Genomic DNA, 23,133 nt, shown 5'->3' with positions numbered 1-23,133 from the left:
TTGTATGTTTTAATATAGATGCAGAATCAAATTACTTAAGCTACAGGAGCTTACAAATAAAACTCCAATCTTTGTCTAACACTTGGTAAAAAATACTCCTAACTGTGTCCTCAATCCAACATAAGATTATTATGCCTCTCACAATCTCCATGCTCAACAGCAAATGTCAATAACTTGTACAAACAACTCCGCAATACGACCAGATGCCTCAGTTAATGGCTCAATGACGTCTATCTTCCGTCAACAGATTCATCAATCGATCACCGTCAATTCCAGCGGTCATCGCAACTTGTGACGTGCGTCTGTTGATGGTTCTGTGATGATACGCCACAAACTATCTGAACCTTGTACACTTACACACCGCACATTATCATAATCGTTACATCAAATCTCACAGTCATTCATCCGTTCAAGTGTGGTTAACACTTCCTTTGTGTGTCGAAGAGTTGGTAATTGTGTTCGTATCCAACAAGATTTGGCTAGGAAGTGTATTTCTGGGCTGTTGTTTTTCGAAAAGTTGAAGAGCTAGGTTAGATTAAAACTATAATTTTAGTGATGATTCAAGAAGTATCGATTGAAGTTGCAAAAAAACTGACAGGATATGTCACCTCATATTCGTCACCTCATAAATATCTAGTGAAACCATTTTCGTTTTACCAACTTATGCAATTCAAATTTATTGGGCACAAATATGCGTATAGAATTACGAAATTTGCTATATTAGAGAAAATGAAAATCACTGGAGCATGTGTATCTGGTTAGTGGTTTATCTTATAAAGCAAATCAAAATCAATAAATTGGTAAAAAATGTAGGAGACAAGACGCATAAATACGAGTTTCTCAGCGTTTTAATGAATACAAATATAAATAATGCTTTTCAATCTTATTATTTCGTCGTATACGATTATACGTTCACAAATTAAATGAGGAATTGAATTATTTCATTGTTATAACCATCAAGATTTAAACAACAACCGAGTAATAGTCAGCAACATAATAATACTTCAATCCATCATTTTAAGCCAGCATTATTTTAGAAATTGAGTGGAATACTATAATGTTTGGTCGATTCATATTTATGAGTTGACAACGTGAGGAGGTCCGCAAGGTTGTGCGCCGGTACCAACGCTGTTCCCTGTGGGAGACTCAGCTGCTGAGAATTGCAAAACGCCTCCGTGTGGCCAAGTGCACTACACTGAACTTGAGATGAGCAAATGTTGACATAGTCCTTCGACGGTCAAGGGCAAAACCTTTTGGCCTCGAGCTTTGGTGATATACGTGTTGTACAGCTTTTGAACAAATCTTTAAAAACCTCGCAATTTTAAAAACGGACAGCCAGAAAATTGAACTTCTTCTGGCTTCTAAAATAAAGTATCTTCTTATACATTCATTTCCATTTTAGTAAATTGGTTTTACTAAAAATTTTAACTTTTCAAAATTCGAAACAGTATAATTAGAAAATAAACGGCTTGCCAACAACCTTTATCATCAAATCAAATCAAATCAAATCTTTATTGCCAGAACATTTTACAATGCATAGCAGTGTCAACTAGTTACATGTGTAAGCGGTGGGAGTAACTATGATAATTTTGTAGGAAAACAGTTGCAATAACTTTTGAACCGTAATTGGGGTTGCATTTTTTTGTTTCGAATTACTGTATAAGGACCATAAAAAATTAATTTGAATCAAAACCAGGGTTTTTCTAAAATCATATTTTTAGTTATTTTATGGGAAAATAACATAAGTTACAATGACTTTTGAACCGTAATTTTACAGTAATGGGATCCGTACAGTTTTGTTCAGAATCTAAAGGACTGTAACATACTAAATTTGTATAAAGAGGCAAACTTTAGTAATATGAAATGCATATTTTCTATTAAAGTTATTGAATAATGTAATTTTATTAGTAGAAAATGAAATATGTACGAGATTGTATGCGTTTAATTACTGTACCAACTAAATACTAGGAATATAGTTTACAACTCTTGGGTTGTTATAAATGTTTTTCTTAAGTGGACAACTAATAAATCTTTAAAATCTTTTTTCCATTGAGGAAAGGCTGTAAAGGATGAAATATGAATACCCAATCAAAAGGAGTGTAATACGAGGTTCAATGGCCAGCAGTGAAAGTTTTGACTTTGTAAGATATTTAAGTAAACTTAAGTTAAAGATTGCACTTAAATGAAATGGGTTATACTAGGGAACCTTATGTATTAAAATGCTGACAAAATAGTTTTTATCCTTTTATAATGTATATTTTATATGTAAATGCACTAATCCAATAGGGTTATTCTATAAATCAAAATCTACAGTATCTGAAAACTGGACATAATACCTCTCCCATTTTCCATTAGCCTGACATTAAAATGGGATCTCTTATTACATTTATGAGCAAACATTCTAAACACTTATACTGTGTAACGAAAGGGGCTCACAGGGAATCGAACAACAGGTGTAGTCTGTAGCTGTACATTTTATTGTAATTAGTTGTGTTTTTATAAGGAATATATCACAAAAATTCCAATATCTTTTGCATCGTAACTTTTACAACGTTGAGTGTTGCATCATTGTAGGCAGGGATGAAAGGACTCTAACATACTAAATCTTTACCAACATCGTTATAGCGGGTTTTCCGTTATTTTATTAAATAAAACAAACAACAAAATAAACAATTCGATGAAACTAAAGAATGCAGGAGATACCATTAGTTTTGAAATGATTAGGGAATTTAGAGAGAAGAAAATTTCGCTTTAGGCTTGAGTAATGGAATAGGAATAGAGATTTATCTTTGAATTAATTATTTCTAATCTTGATTACTTGTCTTGAGGTTAAATAAATGTATTAGTATTGAAGAGAGAGAAAAATCCTTATAACTTGTTTAGATACTTAAATACTGTGGAGAAAATCCCAACAAAATGAAAGTAAAAATGATTGAGTACAAATTTGAGATGTATTTCTTGAACATTTAGAACATTTTTTAAAACAACAATAATCACATGTAAAAACCCAAAAACATGTGTTGTGCAGATTAGAAGAAAGATAAACCATAGAATACTTAACAAGTTTACTCACATGTATGTTGTAGTGCATTAAGTTTACAAAAGTTAAATACAATAGAAATATTTAGCTCAGCATTCGATATTTAAAATGTACAACATAGTAGTTTGTGTGGAGACGTTCTTCATTCTAAGTGATTACCCACTAAGTTGGTTCAAGCCATTGGTTCGCACCTGAGAAATGCTCAGAGCTAATGGACTACTTGAAATATTACTGCGGAATCTCATTGTAGGAAAACACTCCTGTTTTGTAATTCTTTTTATGAAAGTGAAATACTTTATAATTAATGTTGTAGATGTTGAAAAGTAGTTAAAAGGGCTGAACTATTTAAAATAGTTTGTCGGAAACTCACATTAAAATAACTTAAATAGGTGTATAAATTATATTTATACACCTACAAGGTAGTTAAACAAATGGTCTACTTCATTTTATAGTTGTATATCAAATTAAAAGGAAAATCAAAGCTATTTCAACTCGAATTTTCAATGCTAGTTATAAAATAATTTTGTAATAAATACAATAAATTCTTTCATGTCGAAGTGCATCTAAAGGTCTATCTAACACTGTAAACTTCCATTATGGTGACTATACTTTGAAAGACGGCTTTCATCCAGTGTTTTTAAAATAAAAATATATATCCGCGGTTTCACTAATCCAAAAGTCAGTGATGTATTTTAAAGTAGTTTCAGAGAGTAAATATAAGTAAATATAAGTGGTAAATATTTGGTTTATTTAGAACAATCATAGTCAGTCCTTTGACCAATTAAACGGTGTTATTTAATAATAATTTTAATGAATGTTGTGTTGTGCGTTCTCACATTACTTACCTGGTACGTTGGCAAAGTATACACATGGGAAATAATAACGTGTGTATGTTTGATATATTAGAGTGGTCAATTCAAACTAGGGAGGTGGCGATCAAAGGATTATTGAGTGACATGGGAAAGCTTTCAGGCGAGCAGAACGCGTCAGGAATATTTATACTTAATGTCCACCGACGTAAAACACATCCATGTGAAATATATTAAAGTGCTCTAAACTCGTTTTTGCCCATGAATATAAAGTATAAAGTGTGACCAAATTAGCTTTAATAATTAATTGCAAAATGAAATACAATGGACGGACTAAAACTCTATAAAACCAGTCACAGTCTAAAAGAACCTTTTTGTCCTAAACCTCCAATTGAGGGGTAATTAATGACCTTGAAACCTTGTTCATAATTTCAAAGCCAGTGGAATGTTTTTAAGAGAGAACCCTAAACGCTTTCTGGGATAGTAGTTGAAACTAATTTAAATATTTTGCAGGAATCGAACCCGACCTTTTTGCAACTAAAGCCTGAGACATTAATCACTGGGCGTGCTGCTATCAACACAACCATTTTAAATTTTTATTTGAAAAAAAGTCAATCATAACCGGTAGATCGAAAAATTAGTGATTTGAATTACCCAATTGGGACAGTTTAAGTAATTAACAATTCGTTAGAAATAACTCAATTTAGTTAAACAACTTTTGTGACAAAATATAATATTAATTCAATTAATAAACTATCACAAGTTATGAAGGTAGCGTCATTATTTTCAAATATTTAACACGGAGTTAAAAGTCACAAATTTATCGTCAGTTTTAGGAAAAGTTTACTAAGTCAAATCTATTAGTAACAAATTTTCATTGAGGTTAGTAAAGGTAGTTGTCCAATTGTTTCTCTTGCATTATAAACATTCCTACTGACTATAATACCATAATCAAAATAGTCAACTTTAAGTAGTCATGTGGTGTCTGGACAAGAATTTACTAAAAAATTATCAGTTAAAATCCATACAAAGTTGAGTTTCACTTTTAAAGCATTGAAAAAAAAAACGAGCATATAAAGAAACAAATAAAGTTAGCAAACGCCAAAATTAAAATTCGAAAAATATCCAAATCAAATTATCAAAATTAACTGAGAAAACTTGCGTAAATTCACTTTTTGTTGGGCTTCGATAGAACAAATAGCTCTTGAATTAAAAGTACGTACAGTACGTTGAAAACAGGTGTTTAATTGTTCTGAACCTAGGTTAGAGTAATTATCGTGCTATTGACATTTCAGATCGAACTGTTGTACTGTGGTAGTTTGAACAAAACAGGCTTGGTGATGTTACTACAAACATAAAAGGTAATGGCAATATATTTATCTTTCGTACACTGTTATATTACTAATGCTATGGTAGCGATTGTAAAAGAGTTTATGCCATACGTATGTAGACATATTTAATAATTAATAAACAAATGTGGGCCTAAATGATATTTTTTTTTAAATATACATAGCGTTAAATAGTATTCAAAATATTCTATATACTAAAATCCCAGTGTGTGTCTCTAAACAAGGAAAATTGTTTTCGTACAGAAACTTGTTACATTTGGATTACAGTTGGTTGTCAAAAGATTCGGTTGACACTGTACAGAAAAAAAGCACAAACAGTGTTTCTGTCGTAATATGTTTTGGACTTACCTCCCTCCTTTTATGCATAGAGAATGAGGCTTATTATTTATAAGATTTTAAATTTTGTGAAACGGGTTTTGTAAAAGTCTTCTAATGTCGCAACTCAGTCCTTGCACTCGAGCTTTGTTTTGTAGGGACCTAATTTCAGAGTATTTTAGTAGCCTACTCATATATTATGTGTATACATATTTACGTAAAATTTTTAATTCGGAAATAAAATAATTTCCAATAATAATAAGCCAATTAGACTAAACTCAAACAGCAAGTGTACAACGTTTATAAAACTAGTAAGACTTATTTTAAACCCCTTTTAATTGACATCCCGATGAAGGTTTTATACATTATGAATGACTTTTATTATAGAAAGAAAGATTCTAGTGATTGCAATTCCCCCCCCCACATCGACAACTCTCCACAAATACTGAGAAGGCTTTGATTCGGATAAATTGCCTCGAATTCTGTTTGCCAAGGCTGGCCAAACGTCCTCTAGCTTTATATAGAATAAAACCTCTGTTTTTACTTCATTTTCCGACTGATGCATTGAATTAAAATATTGAAACACAAACGGAAACATTTAATTACGTTTTAGACTATTTTCTCGTGTTTAAAGTCTAACATTTTGTTCCTGTTCGAGTTTTAACTTTGTGATGGCATTAGCGTTTGACTCATTGGCTAAGAAATAAAGATTCGAATTAGGGTTTGAATTTCAAACCAAACGTTTCTTTATTAACGCATCAACGGAATTAATTATTAAAGAAATTCATGCGATATTGATATACTTTAAAACAATATGATAATTTGATAAGAAAAATTGAGTTTAACTCAAATCTCACTACCCTGCATGGTTCATTACAAATTTCTACACTAACTTGACAGAGAGTTTGATCAAAAAACAATAACATACATACAAATAATGTACAAAATAAGTTTACTAACAGAATGCAAACACACTCGTATCAATTTATTTAATACCAAAACCAAACAAACATAATATGCAGACTTTACTGATTAGCCTGCTTTTAATTTTAGAGCTACAAAACAAGTAAGCCTATTGTTGAGGCTCTAGTTATTTAAAACACATTTTGAAACTATTACCTATTACTGGGCATAGCATGCAGACATTGATTTTTTGCAGCCTCTTCAATTTGAATAGTACATAGGTAGTATTTAAATCCACATAATTATTATCATCATTATTTGAGATGGAGACGCCACCTATGTGCGTATTTTAACCCAGATATGAATGAAGTATGCGTGTACAATGGAGTGTGATGCCTTGTGTAGGTTTGTTGACTAAGACCATCTGTTTGATTAGTCAGGACAATTTATTTAAAGTCCAATGATCAAGAACAGGTTGGGTCCAGTTTAAATCTAATTTTAATATCCCAGCACGCAGTTAAACTTTTAATCACACAAATATGAACTTAAACTTTAATTCGTATTCAATGTAAGTCCAAACAGTATATCACACCAAAATTGATGGTATTCGAAAACGATCCGGATTGCAATCAGACACTGTAATCCGCAAAAAAACAAATCTAATCCAACGGAAACTCAGCTGAGCTGCGCTTCTTCCATAGATTTTAATCAAAAATCCTTGTTTTGATTGTGTACCGTTCTTTGATTAAGGTCATAAACATCACTTCAATGCAAAGAGCACTAGTTGACGAAATGTGAGAGTATTTGTCTCTAGTATATTAATTTGTTTCCTTTCTTTATTTACTCACGGCAATATGCTTTTATACATTTGAGTAGCCCATAGTAAGTGTATTATTTGCAAGAAAAGGTTTGGAAACAATGCATAAAAATTAACAAACAGAAGGTGAAGAGTAACCTCAAGGCAACAAATAATAATCAAATAAGACAATTGTAACAGATGATGAATGAACAAGGCTATGGTGAAGAAATTTCTTACTTACACTACCGGTATCAGAACCAAGGTATTAGGTATTTTTTGAATGTGAAGTCTTTTCTAAAGAATATGTGTACACTTAAAAAAATATATTCACTATCTGTAAAAGCTTTTTGTTACGCTTCTCATGCTGTATTGGTGAAGTATATATCTGTATCGCATTTACAAATTCACAAAACCTAGAAATTGTAATTTTTACACTGATCAATAGTTTCGGAATAAGTCTATTTGATCAATTTTCATTACTAATGCTATATTATAGTTAATTATCCCGACATCCGTAAAACAAATAAAAACCCTGACACTTCCACAACGACACAATTCCACGAAACCACAATATCATCCAATATAAATTGTAATTGGTTGCGAAATTGCCTCATTATAAATGAACAGTATTTATTTACTGCCTAATTAAATAGCGATTTAATTAAATTAGAGATGGTGAATCGAGTTTATTATGTTGATAAATGTAGCAGTCCCAACAATTGCAGTGTTTACAGACCAACCCTGCAGGGCGGGGATGAGTTTGTTTTGTTGGGGGGGGGGGGGGGGTTGGATCTCATCACCTAGGGGCGTTTTTCAAGTCCCGCTTCACTTTAATACTGCACCTGCTGTTAGGAGTCTACTTAAAGCTGATTTACCCGAGGGTTGGAATAACTTAGCTACTTTTACATCCATTACATATTTCCTCGGGATTGAGAAAACAATTTTCTGGGATCTGTATTTTGGTTCTTTGTTTTGGATGAAATAGTCTTGTGGGGGGGGAGTGGATTTTTTCCTTACTACACCAGTTCTTAGTAATATCGTAATTTTCATTTTGAGTACATCACTAAAGAATAAGTACTTATTCTTTTGACCAGCCATATATAGGTTCTCATTTTCATAAGGTTGTTTCAAACAGTCATAACAAACAATGCACACACTGTGGACTATGGCTTGGGTAAGATCATCTTCGAAAGTTCAAAACAATATATAGATTGAAACTCTCCAAGAGCAATTTTGGGCCGACTTGGGAAAAGTTAGAGATTTCTATACTATAAGGTACTAGTTAAGAATTCGTTGTTCTTATTGATCTTATGATCTTATGAGCGTACTAATAAAATTCTCCCACCGTAGCATATCTGCAGACCAAGCGAACTTCCGTTTTCCTGATTTTTCCTTAATATGTTAGATTCATTCCGAATCTATATATAAAGCCCAAAGTACCCATGAACTTTTGAGAAAACTACAAGTCACACCCCCATAAACCATATACTTAAAATGTTCGTCATGACGAGAAACCTTGCGCAAAACTATCCATTATTTCATAAATTGTCCTTTAAGGTTCTAATTCCTTTCTAAAGGGAACTTGCCATATACCTAATGTTAAAAATACCTCAATTGTACTTATTTGTTTGTATTACTGTATTCTGTTTTGTTTATTCCAGCTTAACTTAACCAATCAATAATTTTATTAATACTTATGAAGTCACGTTTGTGGAAAATTTCTTAAAAATAAGATGTTATTTACTCGACCTGTCGAGCTAACCTGCACATAAAAAAAACACACACAAATATATGCATCAGAATTTGAACGAATGACATTTTTGGCCTCTGGGGACATCAGAACAAATAATTATATCAGTCCCGGGTCCAGGCCTTACAACGAGACCTTCGGTAATAGCTTATTCCCTATATGGGAAATATGCCAAAATGATAACGGTAATTTGTTAGTTTGTTAAACGAAATGCAATTAAAAACGTAATTTTGACGAAATTTATTACACTAAATAGAGTAGTTATTAACACGACCAGATATACATAAAGGGGGTCGTCGTGACCATATACCCAAGATTTATTCTCAGACCCAAATATAGATTAAACTGTAACTATTAAAAGTATTAATTTAATTAACTAACAAACCATTAAATTTAAATGCACTATTTGGATGTCTCCAACTCAAAAGCTCCAATTAACAAATCATCTCACTATAACAGCTACCCAATGATAAAGAAGTTGCCAGTAAATTAGTCAAGTCATCAAGTCCAAATAGTTAATAACACTGCAAGCCATTTGTGATTCATCAAAATAAAGAAAATGGTTCATATTAATGAATATTAGACGTAAGCAGGTAAAACCACATATTGATAGTAAATTCCCTATTATTAGCCTCTTAATATGCTATACATTTGTATATTTAAATTTCAAATAAACCCATTACAATAAAACCTTTAAAAATGATATTTTTTTTTAATCTTTCAAAAAACCCAGGTACAAGTTGTCAAATCAAATCCAACATAAAATAAGACATAAAAAATGTACGATTTGATATAAAAAAGACAAACTATTGTGCAATGTTGTGATGGTTGTTGCTTAAATTTACTCTAAAGTTGGTAAAGTTGCAGATCACTTCTAGGGAGGAAAGGACGTGTTTTACGCCCAGACTAAGGGTGCGATGTTAGCTGGTATTGATTGCTTGAAGCTGTGCGGATTGCCCGAGATTGCGAAGGTCCGGGCACTATTTGGCTTAATTATTTATCCGATCTCAAATTTAACGTCTACCCAACTAGTTCATGATCGTCTCTTGAGGGACCAGGTGCTTCCGGATGGTGAATTAGGAACGCGACGTGAATAGTTTGATAGTTCACTGGTTTAGGTTGTTGCACTTATATCAGCTGTTTATTGTTTTTTTTGCATTGTTAAACATTTCATTGTTCAAGGACCCGTGACTTTGTAGGCAGTAATTGATACTTTTGAATTTTGGGACAGCTAAAACGAAACAAACAGTTTTTAAATTTGTATCTGTAAGAGACTCTTTTATATACTGTATTTGATACAGTGGTTGTAAGGTAGCACAACTTGGAAAGATTCAAGCATAAGTGACACCTTATTGCAGTTACTATCTAGCTTGTCTCATTCTGAGGGATCTGTTCAGTCAGTGTAATTTTTTTGCGTACAATAATAATGTTCAGTGTAGCAAACGAATTCAAAAGGTTACCCGCATTAAAATTAAAATAGTAAAATGAATAATCTTGATCAGTTTTCTTTTATTTAATCGACTGAAAAACTGTCACGTTAAAGGTGATTGAAAATCAATATCTATATACTTAACTTTTATATATTTGTAAACAGTCACATTTTAACCTCAGCGCAACCTGATAGCCCCAATAGTGAAATATGTTAATTACTAGGATAAAAACCACGTCAATGATAATTTTAATGTTGTACAGTGAACACAATTAATTATGGACTTAAAGCTTATACTATTAACTTTAGCGTTTCAAGTAATTTGATGGATAGACATAATATTTGACGTGGGCGAATAAATATAATACCGCCGCCACAGCAAACCTGCAGACTAAGCGAATTTCAACTTGTCTGATTACATTTTTACAAAAATATTTCCATAAATAAGACATATTTAGTACAAATTTAAATATCATTAGATTTAACGAGTGCTTAGGTTTAATGCTACGGGGAAGGTAAAAAGCGTATTTTGACCAAAAGTTAATAGCGTATGATGAAATAAAACAATTGCCAAAATGTATCAACATAAACAAGTAAACTACAACCGTTTTAATTTTCTCCATAAGAATCACATGGGAATTTTAAATTTAAATTTTTTTCTTTAACCGTTAGACATACAACAGCGCATCAATATACTAAATTATTTCTTTTTTTTAAGATCTACAAAACGGTTAGAAAGAAATTTCAAAATTTTATGTTTTTAGGATCAAAAATGGGAATAATCCATTTTTACCCCATAAACCCCCCATAAACCCCCGTTCCCATGGTCCGTCATGCTGGTTCTAATAAATGTAAGTATACACGTTTATACCAAACTTCGTCAAAATCTAATCATTTTTGCTCGAGTTATCGTGCTAACGGACACATATATAAATAAATACAGTACATATGAATTTGAACGGATGGTGTTTTCGGCCTCTGGGGACCTCAAAACGAAAAAGTAAAAGTAAATCGGTCCCGGGTCCAGGTCTTACTATGAGACCTACGGTTATAGCTTATTCCTTATCGGAAATTCACTAAAGCTGCAGTGACGTAATAAAATAATCATTGACCGATTTATCTCAATCAATAAATCTGTGTTAATGTCCCCTGTCAATTATTGCTGTTATGTTACTAAAACGTCCATGAAATTTTCCTCAAATAATTGCAAATGGTGAACTGCTTGGAAAACAATTTCATCAAGAGAAATTTCTTTGAATGTTCCAGTAAAGAAGTGAGAGATAGTTTACAATAGGTAAATATAGAAATGGAGCGCCGGGTGCGCGGAGAGCATAGCACTGTCGAACAACAGGGGACAGAGGATCCTGGGGTGGTAAATGTAAATATCCCCACCCCATAATACCTTCCTCTGTGACCATACAATAGGTGCTCAGTATGATAATACGGTATCGCGAACTGTACCATCCCTTTCATATCGAATGGTCTGTCGACAATACGAACCCAATTCTCTGTTTTACGTTAGCTCACTTATAAGAACATCTCGTTCATTAAATGTAACAAGTATAAGTCATTAGAATAATGTTGGTCGTCAATAAAGGTAATGGAGTCACAGTAAATCGTTTTACATAAAAAACACATTGTTTCAATTTAATTTAGAACAATGAAACAAAGAAAGCAACTGGTTCATTACGTAACAATACATTTCAGTTACGAAGTGTTTTATTAATCACAGGTTTTAAGGTAACCGGTAATTAACTAAACATGAGTGATTAACAACAAAAGCAAAATGTAACGGTTCTTGTTATGTAACGTTAGACTCGATTGAACCACTTGAAGTTTTCTTGAAACGGAAACTCCTTTGGCAGTCCGATTTTAACGACTTTTTGTTGAACGGAGTGAACCTAAAGACGTTCATTTGAAGTTTTAAAACTATTGATTGGAAATCAAAAGCACAATTTCCTTGTATAGTGTCACTTAAAGTTTGAAATAAGTTCTGTTGGATCCATCGTCAAATGCTGACACATTATAGACGCTCGCTGTGTACGTGACGCCTATTTTAATTTATAAAGGGGCTCTTCACATCTACAGGAAAATATCTTTCTATCAATATGCGTAGATTCTCCCTGCGATGTACACGAGCTGAGTAAAAATGTTTGAAAGAAACATGCTTGCCTATTAATATATAGATTCCTGTGACCACTGCAATATTTGTCTTACAGTTCTCACATTATTGGCCAAGCATGCCAGTAATCTTTGTTTGGGCGCCTCGGTCCGTTTGATTCTGAAGTAAAATGCAATAATTTACTGATGAAGCTTCATCCATTAAATACATTTTTTCAACAATGAAAAAATAGGTGAAATAATTTTATGTACGTTATAACAAAAGGGAATACTAAAATCAATAGTTTTTTTCATTAAGTATTGGTATTTTAAATAACACAATTTGATTTTCTACGTAAGGAATAATAGTAATTTTTCAGTACATGCTCCAGGTATTTTGCAGGTTAATCTAATATAAATTTATCTCTCAAAACTCTTATAAAATAGAGGAATAAAGAGTGATACAATATTTACTTTCAAGGGTTATTATGCAGAATCCCCCCCTCTATTGTTATACCTATACAGTTTAAGTAGGACAAATTAACTGCTTTATAAGAATGCAACACTGCGGACAAATTTAAAGAATAAACATTAAACTCGCAGGTTTTAAATATGGTTATAAATGCATAAAGTAGAACAATATTTTTTATAAAAACTGCTATATAACAACAACTTTAAACACGAAAGCTTGATTGTTTGATTGAGGCAGAGTTCACTTCTCATAAGCTTCCTTATTGTTGGCTTCCTCCCACACATCAGTCAAAAATTCATAAAATAACATTTCATGAAACATTATTTAAGAAAAAACTCGAGTTAAAAAGGAAACCACATCAGTTAGGCTACAGTAATTATTTACCTTAAAACTGATGTCACGATATATTTTCAATTGAATCACTTCAATTCATCAGAGTCCTAAACAATAGTCAGTGTACTGTTGTAGCCTACTGTAAAAGAAGTGTCAAACATACAGTAAGACAACTCTATGCCTGATGATGTTAACGATGTCAAGTCGAGTCTTATAAGAACTTTGTTTGGTAAAATCACTCCGAAACATGAACACATAAAACCTTGGTTACTAACAACAGACTTAAGTCCCACGAGGAAATGTGCGTTTCAATATCAAGACGAAACAGAGGAATGGCCGCTAGACACAGACGTGTAAACTGTGATAGCAGTATTTTTACACATATATCTTATACTGTCGTTTCATTAAACTATATTTTTGAAGTCTTGTTTAGAACATATGCATTAGTATTAAGTGGCCACTTACATAGAAAATATGCAATAGCAAATCATCATTCTGGAAAATTAAATACAAACTCACAATTATAGATAATTTTTTTGGGAAGCCAGTGGCTCAGTCGGTAGCATAATGGACTGCGAGTCTATGACAGCAATGTCTGTGAGTTTGTTCTAATGACTAATAATGAGCCTACAGTTCGTTCTTGTCCTGTACATGACAATTACTGTAATGTAAATTACTCTTTGAATAATGTTTCACGGACAGGCTCGATAGCCATGTGATCAAGAAATGCAAGGTTAGAAGGCCAACAACCTCATCTTACGACAAATATTGCTAATCGTAATCGTACTGTTAAATATTAAAAACACAATTTGGTTTATTTTTGAAGAATTTATACCGGTCTTATGTTTAAACCTGGTACTTGTTTACTCAATACTAGCTTACTGGCTAACAGTTAGAATGGACTGTAATAATAATAAAAAAAAAAAAAAACTGCCAGTGATCTCTCTAATTTATAATCCTGAAAATCAATAACGTTTGTTTTTCATTGTGTAAATTAGAAATTCGTTATCTGTCAGCAGATGTAAAATGTATATTTGTGGAATCAGAAACCTTTACAAACCTTTAGAAAGGTGTTTGAAACACTCTTTCATAAAATTGACAAAGCCACCCAATCTAGCAAAAAATTAGTTTTTTTTTACCTTTTTGCAAATTTGGAAAATGCTATAATGATTCCCCCGTTTAAGGAGTTTCTTTTGCAAACTCTATAATGCAAACGCATTTCATTAAAAGAACATAATTAAAATATAATACATTTTGTAAGATAGGATTACACCTTATTCTCGTACATTGATTACAATACAAAATCAAGCGATATAAACACCTTAGTAAAATTTACTCTGCAGTTTATGGAAATGTTTTGAATAAAGTTTGTGTTACACTTGAATTTATGAGTACTCGTGAAATTTGTGCAGTACTTATGTCGGAGAACAAAATAAACAATGTTTGAAGCGAGACTATTATTTACTCCAACCTCGTTTGAACGTGTCAGAGTAAACATACATTTACGGTTGTCTTTGTTTTGCCTTGTAATGCAAAATTATTCTCGCTGTTTTTAAGTTGGAACAATATTAAGTCTTTTGACGTTTGTTTTTTAAAGTACGTGCACCTAGTAATTTTAAAATGTCTCGCTTTTCCCTCTTGCATGTTTCGACGATCAACTGTTTAGTGATTATTACAATTTTGCATCTATTAAAGATGTAAATGAGTTTTTAATAAATTAATTAAATCTAGAGATCATAAACTGGTTCTCCGAAATCCCTTTTAGCGAAAAAAATACTCACGCGATACTTCTTTAGACGAAACGTATGTTTTTGTAGTTTGTTAGGTTTGATAAAAATTATTAACAACATTTATAATTGATAAAAAAACTCATAATAGGCTAATGCTTTTTATATACATTCTACTCAATATTAGAATAGCAAGTAAGATAGGCTATATAATTTATAAGATTGTTGTCAGTTGGTTGCGCTGATTATTTATATTATGTTACCTACTGTGCTAGAAATAAGGTCGATTAATATTTGTTCAAGTATTGATTTCATGTTTCATGTGTTCATGTTTTGAAATTTATTAAAAAATTGGTTTATCAGTCATTGACTACCAGACGTAGTTATGATTAGAAAGTCAATCTGATTATCAAACACGAGTCTTTTAAATTATGAGATTTTTCATTTTGGTGTGTTATTTAGTTTCTTGTATTTTTATAAATGTTTAACTGTTGACTGGTAATTGTTATTTGTTATGTTTATTAATATATTTATTATGTTTATTTTGATTTTTAAAATATATTTCTTATGTATATAACCGGTCTCTTGAAGAAATTTCTTTAGGATATATTACAATCATTCACTGTCAAAATATTCTTACGTGTAAGGTCCTTATTAAATTTAGACTTAGGACAAATCGTCGTTTTGAAACAGTAGTGTGCTGTAATCACAAAGAAATTCAGTGCTATACAAAATCAATAGAGTGGCGTTTAGTATTAAGAACACCGTATGTTAACATCCTCCCCTAAACACAACGCTTTGCAAGACGTATATACCAGGTTGAGGTATGGATGGGTTAATCTTTCTCATAACACATTTTTAAACTGACCTCAAACAGTTAGTGATACCACAGTACCTTAATATACAATTAAGATAGAATATTACAGAAATACATAATTTCGTCTCACTGCAGCTCTTGTAAATTCAATTTTTTCAACGACGCACCCTTCAGCACATATTGTACCTGAAAATAAATAAAGGGCGAGTCTAGAAGGGAGTAAGGTGATCTGTGTAGTTTTACTGACAAACACATTTATTACAATCTCTAAGCTTAATCCCTGATAACTAAAATGAAATAGAAACTTAAATTTTCTCCACGAGAGACTTGGTCATTGAGTTAATCTCCATGAAATCACACGCTTGAAACACCTTGAGTTCCTAAATCGGACAATCATTGGACATTGGCAAACGTGTACATGACAATAAGGAACCGAATTAATCAGCTGTTTATTGTTGCAGCCCCCTCCACTGCGCTAGTCTTCGGTGACTCTCACTCGGGTGTTCAGTCGCTGACCGTCAGTCGGTGGTAGTACGAGGTCCAGCGGCGCGGTGTACCCAGCGTTACCGGTGGATACGATCACGGCACGACAGGCCTGCAAATCCTAAAGGTAGGTCTAGATCCAACGTCTATTTGTGGGTGTTTAATAAAGGTGGGGAAATCTGGTTGAGTACAATCATGTTTTGGGATTTTAACAAAATGTAACAATTTTGAATAACGATTAAGTTGATTCCGATTGCGATTATTTAGCTGTTATTTGTGTCTTCAGTATTTTTATTTATTACCATTCAATCTTTGATGTCATTACAATTATAAACCATGTTAAGGGAAGATTGTGTTCTTCTTTTGATGCTCGTATTTTCGCAATATTGGTACAACAAGCTGTTACTTACTCCAAGAGCAGAGTGTACGAAAAATATAACAATTAACAAACCTCCTGAATTATTCTAGGTTTCCCATGTCTTTCTTTGTGGCAAAAAATCGCTTTTAATTTGCCCCCTTAATTTGTCCTCACAATTTAATTTCATATGACGCAAATAGATTGATTACCAAAACAGTTAAGCCTTTGGTGTAGTATATTACTGAAAAGTACCACTAGAAAGTAATAATATCGATGGTAATAAATCATTATGAACCGCAAAGTGAACAAAATCAACATTTGTTTTACAGGATAAACTTAACAATATCGAACAATGAAAAAACGAGCAACTATTGAAAATAAGTAGTTATAGTTTTTTTAGTACAATAGTAAAAAAATAGATATAGCTTATAATAATACTAGGAAGGGTAATAGTTAACTTACGTGTTTATCTCTTTATATTTACGTCAATTGGGTCAAATAAAGGGAATCCAGAGAACAATAAGGGGGATGGAGAGTTTCCGATTTCAAGTTCCCTGAATTGGAACCAAAATTATTGTAACTAATTGGTGCATAAAGATATCCGCTTACTCCAAACATTTCTCAATTAGTTTTGGAACAGTTAAAATAATCCTTTAGTTATTCTTTCAGAGAGTTTCTTATTGGGGAGTAGCCATTAGAGCATTTGTTTTATTAAGACCTATTTCAGTGACCATAGTATTTTTTTGTTTTTTGGGTTCCCAAACCCCCTAATACTTTGAAATAGCGTTTTACCTTTATTACATTTAATTTTATTATGCTTTGATAGTGGTGGTTTTAAATTTATTGCATAGTAATTAGTGCCTAAATCTAAAAAAGTCCAAAACTAACTATTTCTTAACAGATAAGAACCAACTCGATTATTTACTAGCCGACCGTAGCGCATTCATTGTTTGATTTGTTTTCAAGCAGCGTTGGAAATGGTGTTCAGCAATTCTAGTCTAACTCCAGAAAACAACTTTTAATAAAGAAAAAAAAATTAAATAAATCGCCCACTCGTCAAATTATTGCTTTTACATGATACACGTGATATTTTTAAAATTAGATAAACAATCAATTTTTTCGTGTTTTCTATTCAAAGTACCCTTAAACCCCCAGCTGTTTTCCAACATTGTTCGAGTTTTGACAGGTGAGGAAACTTTTGTCGTTGCAACTACATCTTTCATCATGCAGCCAATCGCTTTCATCTGACCTGCAACTGGCTATTATAAGACCGGCTTGTTGGTAACGCTACTTTCCTACTTGTGGGGAAATACCCTATATCAAGAGTGAGAGGCTATGTGTTATTGTGTTTGAAACCGATCAAAACATTACCTCGTGTGCTGCAATCGGGAGATGTACGCAGGAATACCACGATATGATAGTGTGTAATGTCTCACCTTTACATCCTGCGCTGGGATTAAGTCTGAAACTGCTACACTTTACTTCGGGCTAAGCCTTGAGGGTGGCAACATTCTTACATGGCTAAAACAATTTGTGATTGGCGGGGTTTGGACCCGGGAATTTGGGGAACGAAGCCGCGCTCTTTACCACTGCATCGGCTCGTTCCCCGATAGTAAAGTTTGAAAATAAAATATTTTCAGATCTGTTTAAACTACCTTATGCATTAATCACAACCATTAATTGGGTGAAAACTAATCTTTTCTGTAAATAAATTGCGAATGCATGTATGACATGCGGCAATAACAATACTGTATGTAGGTTAACTATCAACAAGTTAACATTAATGTACAATGTAATGTTACAGGAAAATATAAAGTTATCAATCATTTTAGCCTCTGGATTGCTTATATATTAATTGATATTATAAGGCCTTACCTTAGCAATCCTGAACAGGATTGCTAAGGTAAGGCCTCATAATATCAATTAATATAAAGTTAAATACCTGCAAAACTAAAATGCTGCAAACTTTCGTTATAATAAACGTAGGTCTTACTCGAATTCATTACAGTTATATTTTTGCACCTATATATTTGGGTAAATCATTACAATTAATTTTAAGTATAAATTAAGTAAAAAGAAATTATAGTTTTTAGTTAAAACTATACCGGTAATTTTTTTTACTTAATTCATACCTAAAATTAATTGTAATGATTTACCCAAATATAAAGCTGCAAAAATATAGCTGTGATGATTAATTCGAATAAGACCTACGTTTCCTATAACAATTATAGTTTAATCGGTATCTTAATCCAACTCTATCAAAAGGTATCAGCAATCTCACACTCATTCGCAATTTGGCAAACAACTTATTTATTGGACGTATCTCCAATATAAACTAATGTTTTTGAAAATGAATGGGTTTATACAACTTGTGAGTATGCAAATCGACAAAACATAGTATACATGTTAAGTTCCATGTAAATGTATATAGATAAATATTTCAGTAAACATGTCAGACCTATTGATGGTTCAACTGTACGAGGCATTTCGATGTTACGTTTACGTTGCACAAAGAAAAAAAATAACTCTATAACAACAAAGCTATACGCAAAACAAAACCCTAATAAAACATCCGTCACATAACTAAATAAGTCTTTTTGATCACAATTAACCCAACAATGAGAGCAAAGAGCTACCATTATACGTATGTTATAAAAGCTTAACAAAGGACAATAACGCTCGACTAACCGAGTCAAATCAGCTCCGATTGTCGGTGTTTTAATTGTATCGTCGGCCAACATGATACAAACAGAATTTCTCAGGGTAAACACGGACTGATGTTGTTTACATTGTTGTCATCGCACTCGAAGCCAGCGAGGCGGCATCGGCAAATCATGGACAACTGTTTGAACTTTGAAACTAACAAACTGGAGATAATTTTATAACTTTGGGACGTGAACGAAGTTTGTCTGCGAAAAGTGTTTGAAATTACTAAGTCGAAATGGAAATCGGAATAAAACTATTAGATTGGATTTTTAAATGTAAAAACTAAGTTTGGAAATGTTGTGGTTGGGTTTGATTTTGTAAAACATATATTTTCTACGGCTAGCCCAAAATGAGAATCATAAAGCATATTTTTAATCCTTACTCGATCTCATTTGTGTTTTTTTGTATATGTTGCACCAATTTAATATGCATTAAACATTTTTTTATTTTTGAAAATAGTCTCAAATCAAATATTATTGAATACATAAGTATACTACAGGCAAGTCCTAATGTTTTGACTTTTCCTCAATTAGAAGCCAACCTACGGGATGTGCTTCCAAGTACATAACTTGTACGGAAGCAACAATGCATTTTACGTCAATGTTAACTAGCTAGCGCAAGTAGCGAAATCTACTTACTCCTGCATGATTGGAAAATTTGGCCCTTCCAGCAGTTGAGGATTTGTATTTGTTTAGTTTTGCATAGCAGGAAGTCTAGTATATATTTGTATTCTATGCAAATGCAAATTAATTAAAAAAAAACTGTAAATTAGCAAAATAATTTTAGTTGTTAGTCAAAATATCTTTTTATCCAACATTTAGTTTATCATGTTACTAGCAGAGTACCCGTCCTTCGTACGGGGTTGGCATATAAGTATAAAATGCTTATTGCAGTTATGGGTGAGGACATGGTTTAAGAAAGTTTGGTTCTTTTGTTCTACCACTGCCCCTGAACCATAGAAAAAAGTAAAAAGTAAATAAAAATAAACAAATTATGTAACTGAAAGAATCCTATTATAATGAAATGACATTAGCGTATGGTTTGACAGCTCCATTTAAGTAATGTTAAATAATGTTTACATTCAGGATAGTGACATCATTATTTTAAATATGATCCTTACCCTCTCTGTTCTAATATTCATGCAGTATTTAAATGAATGTTTGAACCAGCTGTATGGAATTGTGAAATCAAAATTAATTTGACAGTTAGTACTGCTTGTTTACATTTTTAAACTTTGTAGGTTTGTTCTTTGTTGTCATGGATACCATCAATCAAAATTTACTTTGAAATCTCTCACCTCCGATTTTTGAAAGCCCACGGGGCAGAGCCCTAGGACAATATTGAAGCGGGAATAGTTCTATATGTATCCTCGGAACTGTAGCTTCATGTGTGTGCAATTTGAGCCCAATAGGTTCAGTAGTTTTTGAGATTAGCTCATACAAACACACACACACACAGACACCACCTCTTCTTTATAATAGTATAGATAGATTAAACTGAAGTACATATTTCTTTGAGTCCAAACCTCAACTACCATAGCCCAGACCGCTCTCCAAATAGATTAACATCGCGCTGCCGTGTTTGGTAACTGGTACGACTGCTAGTGGCACAGTAGTACAATTGAAGGTATATAGTAAATGGTAGTACTAAGCCAGCCTCGGGGAAACTAAGTTACGAATCCACTGTTCTATTCGACCGTTTTGAATTGTAGAAAACGAAAGTAGGACCGTGGGCAACCTCTTGGGCCGGTGTAAAGTTTAAACCAATCACTGGCAATTATGACAGTCCCAGTCGGGCTGATGACTATTTTAGTTCAACCATTGACTACCGATGACCGACTCCTTTAGAACTACTCGAAACCGGTTCTGGAACTTGAACTCGTCCGTAGAGTCGACTCAGATGACCAATGTGTCTGTTCTTTTACTTTGTTTAATAAATATAAAGAATACCAATAGGCTTTATGTAAAGACTAGTAAATGTTAAGATGGTAACATATTTAGTGGCTGTGCAGGTTGTTAAGGGTTAAATATTTCGGAACAACTACTGTGACTTGAAACTTTTAAACTAGCTGTAGGATAATAGCGATGACCTGGATAGCGGATGGCAGGGTTGTACTGGTGATTGGCACAGTTGATTGTAATGGCTACTTTAAATGGGGGAAACGTGTCCACGACGTTGGATGCGAATCAATACCATCATCGTCTATATCAATATGCAATGACGTAACCGCTTTGCGAATATCGTAACATATAAATATAACTTTAAAAGAATGTCACTGTTTTCACTCTAAATAAAGCTTATATTTTCTCATTTAAGTCGAAACATATATTTTCCTCCAAGAAATTAAAATATTATTACTTGATTAGTCCATAAAACTAATCAAGAAAGCGTTTACAATTGTAATGAAATACTCCGTTCAACATTAAGAGCAATTAATTCAATTTATTGCAGATAAATAACCCTTGCTGGTGGCCAAATGTCCCAGTATACCGGACATTAACTGCTGATATAAATTTAAACTGTTACAGTACCATAAACACCAATGGCCTAATGCAACTATAAGCCTTAACTGAATGTCAGTGTTAGTAGCTATTATACTTAGGGCAATCTCAAACACATTGCACAAGTTTCATTCAACTTGATTTGAATTAAACTCAAATATTAAGTTAAAACAGTTAAAATGAATGGTAACACAACTCAGTGTTATTTTGAAATAACACATTTCTTAAGTTGTCTTCAATGATGAACATACAACATCTTCTCTTTTAAAGTGTAACCTAGGATTGAATTATATAATTAGTATGTTGTATTAAAGGTTTAAAACACCTACATGTATTACAGCGAAATCGAATTGGCAATGCAGTAAATCGATTGCTAGCTTGAACGTTTGTACATAAGTAGTATCTGTTAAAAGTTATAGTTTTTCTTTATTTAGCAAAGAGCATTCTTGAGTTCTTTTCAGGTAAGAAGATTTAAACACGGCAGGATAAAAGTACTTATAATTTTAAATATAGCTACGTTTTTCAAAACTGTTATTTGATTTTAGTGAATTTTTTTAAGACGATATAAGGATCAGAGAAGCAGCCTTAACCTTATGTGAAAATATTTTTATTTATTAAGTGTTGTATTCATCAAACTCATAATATGACAAAAATTCCTCATTTATATCTCTTTCCTAATTCTTTCCTAGCTGATTAAATAACGCTAGTGGGTTGAATCTCAAACATCTGTGGATTCTCATTCATTTATTTATAGAATCTCGAACTGGTGTTACCCTTTGAACAAACACAAACAACAAAATCCCCACACTGTTGATTCAAAACAATACGAATTTGTTCAGCTAAATTACAGTACTTGGCCGACTTATTCTTCAATACTGCACAGAGCTTGGTTACCAATCGATATAAAATGGCGAATGTACAAAGAAGTGAATGAATACACTTTTAATTTGAATTTGTGATTGCTATGGAAGGAACGAGAAAGAAAAGAAAGGAGAAGAAGGAAAGGGCAGAAGGGGGGGGGGAGAGAGAGAGATAGAGAGCCAGACGACCTTACGTTATGCAACTTGTGAACACTTTCTACCTTGATGGTTCTACTGGCTCAGATGCGGTATTGATGCGTTCAACGTTACCTCATTCAGTTCTTGCAACTGTTACATCATTGAAACGGACGTTACACATAAAATAACGGTTACAAGTGGGGTGGGGTCTAGCCGTGTTTGCATATCGTAAATTCAAGGGTTA

General features: G+C 32.7%; 2 protein-coding genes across 2 annotated transcripts in view; one reads left to right on the top strand and one right to left on the bottom strand.

Moving 5' to 3' along the window:
• Nucleotides 1-23,133, bottom strand: part of LOC129002590 (acetylcholine receptor subunit alpha-like 1) — a 300,058-nt gene that overhangs the window by 29,957 nt on the left and 246,968 nt on the right. The window lies entirely within an intron of this gene.
• The window catches only part of LOC129002591 (alpha-tocopherol transfer protein-like), a 72,457-nt gene continuing 54,486 nt past the window's right edge, over nt 5,163-23,133 (top strand). The window contains exons 1-2 of the mRNA XM_054430513.1: nt 5,163-5,210; nt 16,305-16,453. The gene's annotated coding sequence lies outside the window, so the exon portion shown is untranslated. The remainder of the gene's footprint in view (nt 5,211-16,304; nt 16,454-23,133) is intronic.

This window comes from Macrosteles quadrilineatus, unplaced genomic scaffold (genome assembly GCF_028750875.1).
Source record: "Macrosteles quadrilineatus isolate MER2022 unplaced genomic scaffold, UCM_ALF_1.0 Scaffold_9__3_contigs__length_116548681, whole genome shotgun sequence".
Classification (NCBI taxonomy): domain Eukaryota; kingdom Metazoa; phylum Arthropoda; class Insecta; order Hemiptera; family Cicadellidae; genus Macrosteles; species Macrosteles quadrilineatus.
Note: the sequence above shows the minus strand (reverse complement) of the source record. Positions and strands in the feature narration are given on the sequence as shown.